The sequence below is a fragment of the Triturus cristatus genome, chromosome 1_2 (genome assembly GCF_964204655.1).
Source record: "Triturus cristatus chromosome 1_2, aTriCri1.1, whole genome shotgun sequence".
NCBI classification, from domain to species: Eukaryota; Metazoa; Chordata; class Amphibia; order Caudata; family Salamandridae; genus Triturus; species Triturus cristatus.
The window spans coordinates 507,976,049-507,989,879 of NC_140580.1; positions in this window are offsets into that span (position 1 = coordinate 507,976,049).

The window sequence follows — 13,831 nt, forward strand, 5'->3', positions numbered from 1 at the left end:
TTAGACGTACACAAACTTGTAATAGGATGTTAGAGATATTTTTCATTGGAAGAGATGGAGTATTCAAAAGAGGGTTCCAAAATATCAGAGGTAGGACAGAGTAAGGGGAATCTGCTTTTTACATGGATAAAGAAATGGCGACTGGGACAGAGAATTGGCGAAAGAGATTAATAAATAATCGGGATATTTGTTAGTTTATTCAGCAGACTATAATAAATGGGTTGGTCACCAGCGCTAAAAACAAAATGAATAAACACATTCCGAAATGATGTTCTGCAGTAAGAAATGCCTGACCTAAGAATATGCACTGCGAACATTGCCATTTGTAAGCAAACATAGACACTGTTTTCCTAATTAATAGACCATCAGAAGATGCTGCATAAATTATTATGCAATCAGGAAATACAGCACAGATTAATATGCAATCAGGGGTAGGTGATCACAGCGACATTGCAAGCAGAAGTACGTGCAACATTAGAACACAATCGTAATATGCGGAGAGTGAGATGCAAAAAATGAGAGTGTCCTAACTAATGTGCAGTACGATAATATTACAGGTATCAATATGTAATCAGGAATGACCCTTACATAACATTATTTCCATATTAGAAAATTATGCATATCGTATTTTCAATTAGATCATATTTCCTCGATGAATAGTTGGGAAAAGTTAGTTGTGATTATTACTGAAGGTATGTAGAAACTAGCTTTTTGTAATATGGATCACGCAGGCGCACGGTGTGCGACCAGTGGCTGCTGCCTCAAAACGGGGGTGGTTTAATGGATTACAAAAAAAACTAATAAAAAAAACTAACTTACCTTTTCCTTCACCGCAGTGCCACCGCACATATCTCCTCCATCCTCTACCTCACAATCTACAAGAAGCACGGGCAGCACTCAGACTTCCGAACTCTCCCAGCCAATCATGACGCTGCAGAAGCAGGGTTGTGATTGGTCTGAGCATCCTGTTTGGATGCTCAGGCAGTGCCTGGGGAGGCTGAGCATGTTCTCATTGGGGCTGTGCAACACAGCCCAATGGAGAACATGCCAAGTGCACATGAAGGTTTAGCCGGCCATTCCGTCATGTTCACTTAGAGTAGTGCAAACCACTCCTCATTGCTCACTGCTTGGCGTCACGGAGCCTAGCCCCGCCCCCACCTGGCTCCAAGCTCCGCATAGAAAAATAAAATCATAATAACGTTATGTTATTATCATTTTCTTTTCTTTTTTTTTTTTGCCACAAACATGAATACATCACATCGGTAAGAAAAAAAATTCAGAAACAAAATAGCAATAATCGTTGGCAGAGCACTTAGGAGCGCAGAAAGAAACAGAGCAACATTATGCATGTATCCAATTACAAGGACCACCATGATAAAAAAAGCAATTATATAGGGAGAAAAGTAAAGAAAATACTTTGAATTCTTAATCCCATTGGAGACTAGACCATATCCTTTTGAATTTTAGCCAAGACCTGGGGCCTCATTAATACTAGGACTCGTACTTTGAAACCAAGAGTGAGCAATACATAAACGGGCACAAGCCGAGATAATGGAAGCAAAAGGTTTCGTAAGACAGCCCAGCTCTGAAAATATTCCCAATACCAACTCTTTCTCAGAAACCGGATTGTCATAGCCAACCCAGGTTGCAAGAGCAAGAGTTATGCTAGACCAAAATTCCTTCAACACTAGACATGTAATAAACATATGGCTTAAAAGCAAATTCTTGGAATTTCGAGCAGTATGATTTAGTAGTATTTAAATTATTAGCCCATTTAGAAATTCGCTCTGGAGTGTAGTAAAGCATAAATATGGTTCTATATTGCTGAAGTTTCAAATTGACTGATGTTACTGCTGAGTCTATAGTTTCCAGAGATTCATGTATCTCCTCTTTAGTTATATTACAGTTTAGTTTATCCGCTATCTGTATGCCATCATCACTGACCACTGCTATAAGTTTCTGATAGATTTTGCCTATAATTCCTCGTCCAGTAGTACCAAAAAATACAGACAAAACCTCAGAGGGACTAATTAACTCTAGCAGACCCCGACCACAAATGAAATAATCCCTAACTTGTAGCTACTTATAAAAATGAGTTTGTAACAAACCAAATTCTTCTTTCAAAGATGAAAAAGATTGGAATCCCTGTCTGTCATATAAATGATTCAACTGTATCACACCCTTACGTTGCCATTCTTTCCCAGCGTGGTCATGGACTATATTAGGCAGCAAAGGGTTCCCCCATAATGCAGTATATACGTGTAGGTCGGGTAGTGCATATACCTTGCACATTTCAAGTCACATATTAGTAATGTCCCTAACTACCTTCAATCATACCCGCTTGTAGTAATTCGGGTCAGATGTGTTGTACAATAGAAACCCAGTACTGAGTCCACAAGCCAACTGGTATGAGATCCAGCTAGCACTGATTTTGGGTCCTTTGAGCAAGCTCTGTATTCGCCCAGTGAATGCGGCCCAAAAATATAATTTAAAGTCTGGCAGTTTAAAACCGCCTTGCTTATACTATAATTTTATATATCGGATAGCTCTCCTGGCACGCCGGTATCCCCATATAAAGCTACCTACGGCACTATCAAGACGTTTAAAAAAGGTCGGTGGTACCCTTAATGGGATTGTGCGAAAAAAATACAAAAACTTCGGAAGGACGTTCATTTTAACAATGTTACATCTCCCATATATACTAAGGGGTAGCCGGTGCCAACATCGCAGTTGTGCCTCTACTTTCTTCAACAGTGGGTCATAGTTTAATGCCATGATATCATTGACTTGGCTACTGAAACATACTCCCGGATAAATTGCCGGCCTTCTGACCCCTAGGGCCGCTGGAGGCATTTCAAGTTGAAAGTTCAATATCATCTGTGTCTTGTTCAACTTTCATTTATAACCAGAAAAAGAGCCGAATCGCTGTGCTTCATGGGTTATCGTTTTCTTTTGTGCACTTCTGAATTAGCAGTGGGGAGACGCTCCTACACCTTAGCGGAAGATCCGCCACTGTGTGCGACTATCCTATCATAAAGGGGTGCATGCAAATGTGGTCCAAGAGACCCCAAGAATCAAGTAATACACTGTAACTGCCTGTAAGAGGACCCCCCCCTCATTTGAAACTGAGGCCAGTCTGCTTCCAGTAATTTCAATTATTCACTTGACTTCACAGAGCAGAGCCAGACAAGCTAGTTGGATGGCTACTTGATGTGAGGGCTCATAGTGATGTAGTTCACAGCTGATGGGCCCCTCCATATACCAGTTTTATTTCTCTGCCGCCTTTTGACATCTTCGATACTGGCTAACACAATACATGGCGGGCGAGATTTATAAGCCCCTTGCACCACTTTTGAATCACTTTTCCAATGTTAAAAGTGACGCAAAAGTGGTGCAAGGGGCTTGTAAATCTGCCCCGTAGAGTCTGAGTTTTTTTAAACCTGTAGCTTAAAATAGAATTGACATCTTGTTCCATGTCAGTAAGAAACCATGAGCCTCATTTATAAGGCCCCTTGTGCCACTGGAACATCACTTTTTCTGAAGTTCCGTGGAGCAGGAGCCTGCTCCATATTTATGAGGCAGCACTAAGTCACTTTTTTTGGCTTAATGCTGCCTCTTAAATATTGTTCCTGTTAACACAGTTTTCTGCAATGAGTGTTGCTGGGGGCTTCCCAGCAAAATCTATAGCTTTTTGACACTGTCCCAGATTTATGAGAAATCGTAAATCTGAGGCAGCTCCAAAAACGTACGCCTCTTCAGGGGAGGCATATGGGAGGCACAATGAGGAGAAACATCTTTATAAAAGCCTCTTGTGATTGTTTTTGAGCAGGAAGGTTTCCCTTCCTGTACAAAAACAATCATCCCCGCAATGCAGGCACCCTTGCACCGGGGTGAAAAGCCGCCCGTGTTGGCGCACGGCAGCCCATTGTGCGCCTGCACAGGGGAAAAGGACAGGAATGAGGCATATCTGATAGATATGGTGCATTCCTGTCCTTTTCTTTTGCCGTAGGGCAGCGCAGCAGGAAGGCCTGCAGCTTTGCTCAATGGAAATCTCATGAATGAGGCCCCATGTTTCCAGTCCTGGCCTTTACTGTTACATATAATTGCTTTCAGATGTGTTTGCAGGGGCGGCTCCTCACAGGGAGCGGAGGAGCATTATTCCACATGCTGTGAGTGCAGCAAACAAACACAAATAAATAAAGTGGCACGTCAATGCCATTTTATTTATTTGCCGCTGTACCAGCTCACACTGTGTACAGCGTGAGAGGGGGGGGTGCGGGGGTGGGACTGAATCTTGCAAATGCAGGATGGCAGCACTGGTCTACAGTGCTCATGTGGGATTGGCCGGCTGTCTTGTAAGGGCCAGACCAACCGCATGCTCACTGTAGACCCAGCAATCCAAAGGCTGTGAAACAGCCTGGGGATTGCTGGCATAGGCCTAGGCCACCAGCCTCAAAATGAGCATTGGGTGAGCCTGCTCCAACCAGTCCTGGAGCTGCTTTGATTGAATGAGTCTAGGATTGGTTAGAGATGCGTTCCACAAGCAGGAAGGAAATCCTTTTCCTTCCTGCTCATGGAAAACTAAGAGGATTGCCACAGAAGTCATGCTCCCGAACTTATGGTGAATCCTGTGCCTTTGCGCCTCACCATTTTTTATGGTAGCCGCCACTATGTCCAATTGGCTTAATGGAAGCAAACCAAGAGTACTACTCCGGAAATGATTTCGACTGTCAAGCAAAAATCAAAACCCCAGGACTGGAAGCTGGGTGCCCAACGACACATAGCTCGATGGCAACCATAGCTTGGGAGCCTAAACTTCTTGGAAATCAATTAATTGATTATTTTGTACTAGAATAACATTTTGCATAAAAATGGTAAATTGGGCATATTTCTACAGACTTACCCACATGTATTTGAGGCCCCTAAGGAAATACAGTGAAAATGCTTGCACAGGGCTCTCTTTCATATTTCCTGGCTCCATATATAAGTAGGTCATCCAGTCCAGCTTTGTTGTTTTGCATTCTGGGGCTTGTCATCCTGATTTTTATAAAGGAGCAAACAAGGTAGACTCAGAAAGCAAAGCAAATCTACAAAAGCAACAACCTTTTCTCATATATTTGAATTTTAATAATGGCGTATTGATAGTGACTAGGCTATTCTGTCAACCTGATTTTCAAAACCAAATAGAATAGATGTTCTACTCAATTGGCAGCTTCCTCAATGTGAATGGAAGGTTTCTCAACGCAAGCGGTAGCAGCCATCCGTGATCGCGCAAGTTGAGAAATCTGTCCGTGAGGTGGTCTGGAGTAAGGTTTTCCTCACTTGTGCTCAGCAACTTGAAGTTGGCGAGTGAGAACAAAACTCTGTTCTGCTACGCGAGGCAGATATTTTTGGAACTCTGCATGCTACTTGGAGCGCGGAGTAGGAAGAACTCTGAAACTCCACGAGAGGAGAGGAATTTCATGCCTAATAGTAACCTGACATTAAAGGTTGCTTTAGTTCGCTGCATCGACTCTGCTTTCATTATTTCAGTGAGTGTATTGTCACATAGAACTTACCTTGAAAATAATTTGTTGCAATGTGATCCCATCTGCGTCTCCCCTCCACTGCTGGAGTCTGGTCTCCAGGCTGTTGAGGTGGTTCAGGATCCTCTTCTTCAGAGTCAGTGTCCTCCAAGTGTTGGGCAGTCTTCAAATGCCCGCTATCTTGTGCAACGTGGCACAGGTTGCCACAATTATGCAGGCTGTCTCAGGAGCAGACTGTTGTGCACGTCCACTCTTGTGAAGGCATTGAAATTCTGATTTTAACATGCCAAATTTTTGTTCAGTCACCGCTCTGGTGCGTCCATGGCCACCCTGTAAAAGTTACATTTTTGGCTTGGAATTTCCACTGCATTCCTAGGTAGGTATATTTACCTGTTGATGTTTAGAAGCATGACATCTAGGAAAATGTGACAGCTCACTTTGTAACCCCCCATCCCACCAGCAACAGCAATCATGCCCTGGTAGCTGCCTGAGGCTAAAATGTGCAGTGAGAACAGCATCTGCATGTGTGTGGGGATGGAACTGCTGCACAGCTTTCAAAATGTGGTTTCCACAATTCAATCAAATCTAATATCACTGCACGACTTAGCCTGTGTTTTCAAATATTTCCTCCTCTGTCTTTTGGAAAATCGTAAGGCTGGTTCTAAAGATTCTCTCCTGTCTCCACTGCTTAATTTGAGCTGGTGTTTTCCAGTGCTCTGCACCGGCACTTTGTTGTCAACACCGGCACTTATTACAGATTTCCACATGGTGACGCTGTTTGTTTGCTTTCTGGTTGAACACAAAAAATGCTGTTTTTTCATTCAATATACATTAAAAGTGACAAATAACTGTCGCCAAGCCATTCTCATGGCTTTGGGGAACTGAAATAATCTGAATTGTCACACTTGTAGGAGTTTGATGGTTATTAGTTGTACTGGTACTGTAATTGGTAGCACTGGCGGGGCAATAGGTTGTGCAAAATGCATTGGCCTCTCATTGATGGCCCAGGCAATAATTGTTTTACAAATTAAACACTGCCTATCTTCTTCTCCATAACAAAACACCACTTTTTCGGTCACTAAGCTATTTGCAACAGATTTGCGAGATGAAAATCGTTCGGACATCTAGACCCAAATTCGATAGATGCATTGGCATGATAATCACATTTCATTCATTAGTAGCCCACAACAGTAGCCCAATTCTTTTATTTTTTTCTTTGTCTATCGCCTGCAGTTGGTGTCGATGCTCATTCTTTTTCCTTGTGTTTGTCCTGTAAATTCTCAGTGCAGTAGAACCTTGTACGTACAGAATGGCTAATGTAGCTGCTGATTGAAATCAGCATTGTCACTTTAGTTTTATATTGCTATTTTTTTCAATGCCCATTCATTACAGAGTTCATGGATCAATTCCAGTGTAAGTGAGCAATTGTTATTGGCATGAGATGATAATTTTACACTTCATTGGTAATTTTAGTTTCCTCTTCATAGTCTCCCAGCGTTGACACATTACTGATAAAGAGTATTGCCAAGTTCTTACCTCTTTATCTTCAGAAGGTTGTCAAGAAATACTGAGATGTAACCCTTTGTCTTTCCCTCTCTACGGAACAGTGTGTTTCTCGTCCTCTGTATGAAATGTGTTTCTATTACTGTTGCCATTTAGTTGGCGAATAATAATGTGTTACTGTGGTGAAAGCTTCCAATGTCATTAATTGTCTCTGCTTCGTGAAGAACATTTCTGTTTGTACTGGTTCCGTAATGACATTGTGGGCCTTATTAAAAAAACTATTTAGGATGAAGATCACAAACAGTTTAATATGTTTGGCTTTCCACACTTTATCATTTGCTCTTCCGTACCTCTGAAACAATCTTTTAGCAATGTCTGCATTTTAATTTATTTTGCACATATTTTTCAGAAAACAATGGTAGTGCGGCATCGGAAGCCCTTTTTAAAGAAAGCGATCTTCCAGCACCGGGCCCATAGGAGTGGCTGAATTTTCACAGTCTTCTTGCTATAGTCTACCAGACGGGCATTGGTCCTCTGATGGACCTATTTTCCTTGTAATAAGGGGTGGAATCTAGGATGAACACAGCAAACACAAGGAGATGATGGACGGAGCGACAAAACATTTCAGACACTCCCCAGTCACAGATCTGGGTTGAATCCATCATCGTTCTTTAGCTCAATTCGCCACCCCAGTTCAGACCGAGCTATATGCAAATCAGTCTGAACTCTTTGGCTCATGGGAGCAGTCCAGCCCGAAATGCCAAGCCAGGTCTTCCCTGGACTGGAAGCAAGGGTCCTGGGACCAGTTCCGGGGCAACACCCCTCATCAGCTAGGCTAGCTTGAATCCAGTGACAAAGTGAGTAAGGAGATCTAGGATAACACGCTGCTGGTCTACTCAAAGAAGACCATTAATTGTTAGCCAACTCCCAAGCACAGTTTCAAAGAAAGAACATTAAATCTCAAAGAAATGATTTAAAACAGATCTTTAAAATATATGAACTATTGTAGAGATTCAAAATTAATACAAGTAAGTACAATTGTTTGCAATTCTCTCATGCATACTAATGCATGCATAACAAATCTAAACATTTAGTCAATCAAATCAGAGAATGCAAAGGATGGTTTCCAGGGTAAAGGACTGTTCTTTTAGAAATCTCTCAAAGGGACACCGGATTCAAGCTAAAAGTTCACTAGGGGAGAGTCAATGAGTATAGGTCAAGGGGAATGGAGCATTTAATCAGTAAGTTCAAATCTAGATTCTCATCAGACAGCTCCAAATAGTCCAGCAGATAAGTTCATAAGCATAAGGCAATGGCAAAAATGAGATAGTCTGGGAAGCAGGATAGAGTCAAGGTAGTGATGGAACGATGGCAGTGATCACAGTTCTCAAGAGCACCACCAAGGAGTCCTCAGAAAACCAAAACTGATAATGGAGAGAGAGAATGGGAAGAAGCAGAGGACCCCACTCCTCCTAAATCTACTAGTGTTTATTGTGCATATTTGTCATCATGAGGTTTTTGTCAGTTCACTGTGGAGTGATTCCATGTGATCACTCTTCCTTTTAGCAGGTCCAAATTGATATTTTCGCATGCGAACCATGAGAACAGTACATTGCATCCTCACAGGTTTGTCTACTAAAACTTTAATATTGTTGCATGTCCATGGACACAGTCAAAAGTGTAGGTTCTCATGAAATTCACTCAAAGGAGAATAAAAAAAAGAGTGCCAGGTTGTCCTTTAAGGAATGTGGCATGATCAGAACAAATAAGCAACATTTGGAAACGTCTCAAAGTTCATTGCATCAGGCTATGGAAAAGGACACAACCTAAAAGGAAAGTTAATCGAAACATCCTTTAAACTCACACTTCATTAAGGGCCCGATTTCAATGTAATTGGTCCAACCACTAGACCACAGCAGCGTCAGTCGGGAGAACACCACCAAGCAAGGGGCATCCCGACCACTGCATTACAATGTTACCGCCAGGCTGGCGGTTCGTCGGTGGTGGCACCTCCATAGACTGCCACTTTCCACACTGCCGCAGGACCCAAGATTCTGGCAGTGGTCTTGTGACAATCTTGTGGCGGTCCGAGTGCACTGATCGTATTTGGGTGCTTGGACCGCTGTGGAGGCGGCGGTCTGACACCCAACGATAGTACAGCGGTCCCAAGACTGCCATACTCGTAATCAGGCGCTTAGTGTTAAACTCCTACTTCACATTAAAAAACATTATAAAATCACTCAAATATATCATATATCAGCATTCTGTAATGTTTGTCAATGATTAATACACATAGATATACAACTGCAATTATAGCCTACTACTGCATTTTCAAAGTAGTGACAGGTAAAATATTTTTAAAGCATTCGACCAAAATCATTTTTATAAATATAGAATCTATATAAAGTCAGGCATCTATAATAAAAATTTCAAAGTTCTACCATGTAACATAAGAATTTTGCACCAATATATGTTATCAAGTCACTCTGCAAGAAATGCTGTTTTCATGTTTCATTTTCATGACATCTTTGTGAGAAATATAAGTAATCAGTTATAAAATAAATCTCAAAATCACTGTTTATTGATTTTACCATTTTCTAACTAACCAAGCACTCATTTACGGTGCTGGACGGTTCAACTTAACTCCTTCTCAGTGATGTTTTTCTACACATGGGCAAGGTGCACATTTAAAAATCATTGTCATTTTCGGTAGTTTTGTCTCAATCAGAAAAATCTGTATTTTCCCTCTAACAGTCGACTAAAAGGTTACACCGACATTTCCTTTACAGAGATATTTTTAAAGCTATTTCTGCTTTTCAGCGTAGAAAATGTTTCCCTGTTTTAACAGTTTTCAAAATGAAACATTTCTACACATGTCAAAAGGCAGTTGGCCAATTATTCTGCTAAATCTGTTGAATGTTTATATGTTCGTGCTCCAAAAACCAGAGTAGGCAGTTTTTCACCAACAACTGAAGGAATCAAGTGCTCGCCCTCTCCCACATCCGACACCCATATACAGAAGTCAGGGCTATGGCTGAAGAATCGATGTCCATCAATCCAAATAGTATGGTGGCAGTAAAAGGTTTTGTTAAGTTTGGTTTGTTATCATTATTCAAACACAGATAAAATGGCACACAACCTTGCACATAGGCTACACGACCACACAACAAAACAACATGAAACATAGGGTCTGAATCACAAAGCTAAGGCAGGAGATGTCCAACTCTGCCTCCACTATTTTTCTGGCAGAGATCTGTGAACACATAATTTTAGGATTTAGTAGTAAATGTGGGAGGGACCTCGGCAAGTAGTGGGGAAATGAGGAATAAATACAACAAAATCGGTGGAGTTAAGGGAAATTTAAGGAAGGATTCAGGGAGGAACATAGTAATGCAAAATGCACACCCACATATGCTGACTAAGAACAGCTCTGATGTCAACATGTTTTTTCTTTACCAGCACTGAAAGAAAGCCAAAAAATGCTGTGTTTAACTTTTCTATTTGTTTTGGTAAGCTAAATATCCCGCAAGTGAACACAGCACAGTGAATTACGGGAAAAAGATCTACAATTAGATCTCTTGTGTGTATATGTACAGACAGTAAAGAAGTTTATTGATGTTCAATTATTTAAAATCCTTACATCTCAGCAGAGAAAGAGAAAGGACAGAGCAGATAAAGGCAGATTAAAAGAATACAATAGCAGAGCATGAGAAGAAACTCTATAATGTCTGTTTTTTAAAGGGGATTGAGAACTGTCCAAACAGTTAAAGTGCGGCCCAATAAGTGCAGTCCATAAAAATCAAAAAGTGTTTCCAGCTTTCAATAATAAAAACATAATTGTTTTGCCACAAGCGAATTTCTAAAGTGCCCCTTGCTTCGTAATTCCTTAGTGGTGGGGTGTGACTCTGAGGGTGTTATCCAAGGTGATCAGGTATGGATGCCCAGGGTATCAGGGGCATCTTTAATTGCCTTATGCCGCTTTCCTTATTTTATGTGAACCAGGGCAATTACCAGTGTTCCTTGCCTACAACAACCATCATCTGCATTTTGGGATTCCCCGTTGCTGATTACATAAACTTTATGAAATGTCCAGATGGATGGCATGATTCTTCTTGTAGACAGGTAAGGAGAGGAACCCCATATGTCCTTAAATTTAGATATATCTGAACACTATCCAGGTAAATCTATTTTACAGAGTTCTAGCTTTGACATGCGGAGGTCCGAGATATTGAGGTAGGCTGCAGAACACGAGTAAAACTTAAAAAAACAATATGTAACATTAGAGCCAATCTATTATCTGCTCCTAGTAAAAGTCAACTGTTTGAATGAGTATAAAGGTGACCATGGTGAACATGATCCCCTTTAACTACAGCCACAACTTACAACATGAAAGAGAGCTCTGAATCCCAAATCCCCAGTAGATTTCATACTTGTGTCACTGATTTTGGGAAGAAGCCTAGTTTTATACAGATAATGAGGACACACCTAAAGAAACTGCTAAAACCTTTCTTTTTGCCTGTGTTCTGACACAGATAGTTTTTAGACATTTAGGGCCTCATTTATGTTTTTTTGCCTTGGGGCAGCGCAGCAGGCCTTGCTGCTGCGCTGCCCTACGCAAAAGAAAAGGGCAGGAATGTGCCATATCTATTAGATACCGCACATTCCTGTCCTTTTCCCCTGTGCCGGTGCACAATAGGCTGCCGTGCACCCACGCAGGCACCTTTGCACCATGGGGCAAGGGAGCCTGCATGGCGGGGATGATTATTGTTGTTCAGGAAGGGAAACCTTCCTGCACAAAAACAATCACAAGAGGCTTTTTCCTCTTTCTATGTGTGCTGCAACATGCAGCACACATAGAAAGAGGAAAAAGGAGGAGAAATTAAGATAGTTCTCTTTTTTTTAAATTATTTTTATTAAGCAGAAGCATAAGGAGAGAAACAACAATTGATAAAAACAGGGCATTTTAAGAGAAAAATTGATCGGTATTCAGAAACAATTGAATAACATGGATATTATAAAGTGCATAGTGACATATTCCAGCAAAAACCAGATTAAATAAAAAAAATTATAAAATTCGAAAATTCATACCCCAACTTGGTGAAAGTTACTCATCCTACTGAACTACATTAAAGTGCATTCTTTTTCTCCAAAATAAAATGTTTTTTTCTCCCTTTTTTAGGTCTCGCTGAGCCCAGCGCATGCGCTGGCTCGGAGAGACATTTTGTATGTGCGTTTTCAAAGTGCTGCTGGCTGGCCTAGCACTTGCGTTCACGCAACTGTGCACGCGCGAACTGCTAGCCGTCAGCAGCACTTTGAAAACTTGTGCGTCATCGCGATCACTTTCGCATTCAGAGTGATAGCGATGACGCACGCTTTCAATGCTTGTTATAATCATCCCCCATGATCACTGCTGTGTCCAAGAACGCCCAACGTTGTTGCGAGTTAAATTGTTTGTACCTCCTTTTTGATTTTATCAGTGTTTAATTTGGAAATACAGAAGCGCTGGTACGCACAGCCGCAAGTTTTTGATTCGAGAAGTGCTGGTACTCTTCCTTTAAAAGAATTAGCACTCTTCAGAAAAGTGCATGTACTCTCTCATTCAAATTATAAAGTGCAGGTACTCTCTCATTCACATTGAAAGTGCTGGTACTCGGTGCTTTAAATGGATAGGCACTGCTGGGTTTTAATGGTGTCCCGTGCATGCCTGTGTTGGTATCAGAGATGCCCTTCTTTCTCCAGGCAAACATCTGCATGTTTTTTTTTTTACATGCGGTGCCAAGCCCTTGCCTGCTTAGTGTAAAACATGCCGGATATGCTCGCTTTGCCAGAAGTGCTCTGATGGGCTGTGTAGTTGCCCCGAGCATGCCTGCTCTTCGTGCCCTTTCCGTCAGCGTCTCTTGCCAGCTCGAGCCTGCCCTAAGCACGGGCTCGTGTTACACGCCCCTCCCTTGCACGGCAGCCAGACCACTTTAATTACAAGGCCGGCATGTGATTAGCAGGCACCGTAGCAGGCTTCCCTGGACACGGCGAAGGACCTGCACACACACGAGGCGCATACCCCGTCATTAGGCAGCCTCTCGCCTTTCACTCGACACAAAGGCGAGCCGCCAAGCTCCCTTGGGCAGGGCCTTGCCTTGCCTGCCAACTATTCCCTGTCCAGGGTAGCACTGCGAATGCTTCCTTGCTCCTGACACGACAGCTGCTGCCAGGCAGCGCTTTTGAACTGCAAGTGTCATGTTCTGCGCCTGAGACCGGGCGTCCTGGCTGTAAGCATGAAACCCGTGTCAGACGGCGGCTTCCTCCCTACAAATGTGCTGCAGCTGTATACAGCCCCCCTCCAAAGCCAGGCTTCCTCGCTTCAGATGGGTGCCTGCAGCTGCACACAGCTCATTTCAGATGGGGGCTCTTTCGTTGCATATGGACATCTTCTGTAGGTACACAGCGAGTCTCAAGCTGCATGCTTGTCAGCGTTGTGAGACCAAAAATAGGATTTGTCAGGTTTTAAAACTACTAATTAGCATAAGGATGTCATCACTGAAAATTACACTTGTTGGTCAGAGGGTGACGTCACATAAAAATCCTGTCTTTTTATTTAACTCAATAAGTCTGCCCAAAACGTCCCTAAAAACAGAAACAGTAGTGTTGGCAAGCATGGTGCTGCATCACGTGCACCTGCAGACACTAATGTGTCAGACCTCATTTTATATGTGCTGGCGATGCAGACACAGGGCGTCCACGCTGCGCAAAGGTGCAGTCCTTCTCTACTGCATTTTTTTTTAACCCCAAGTGGCTATATCTTTGTT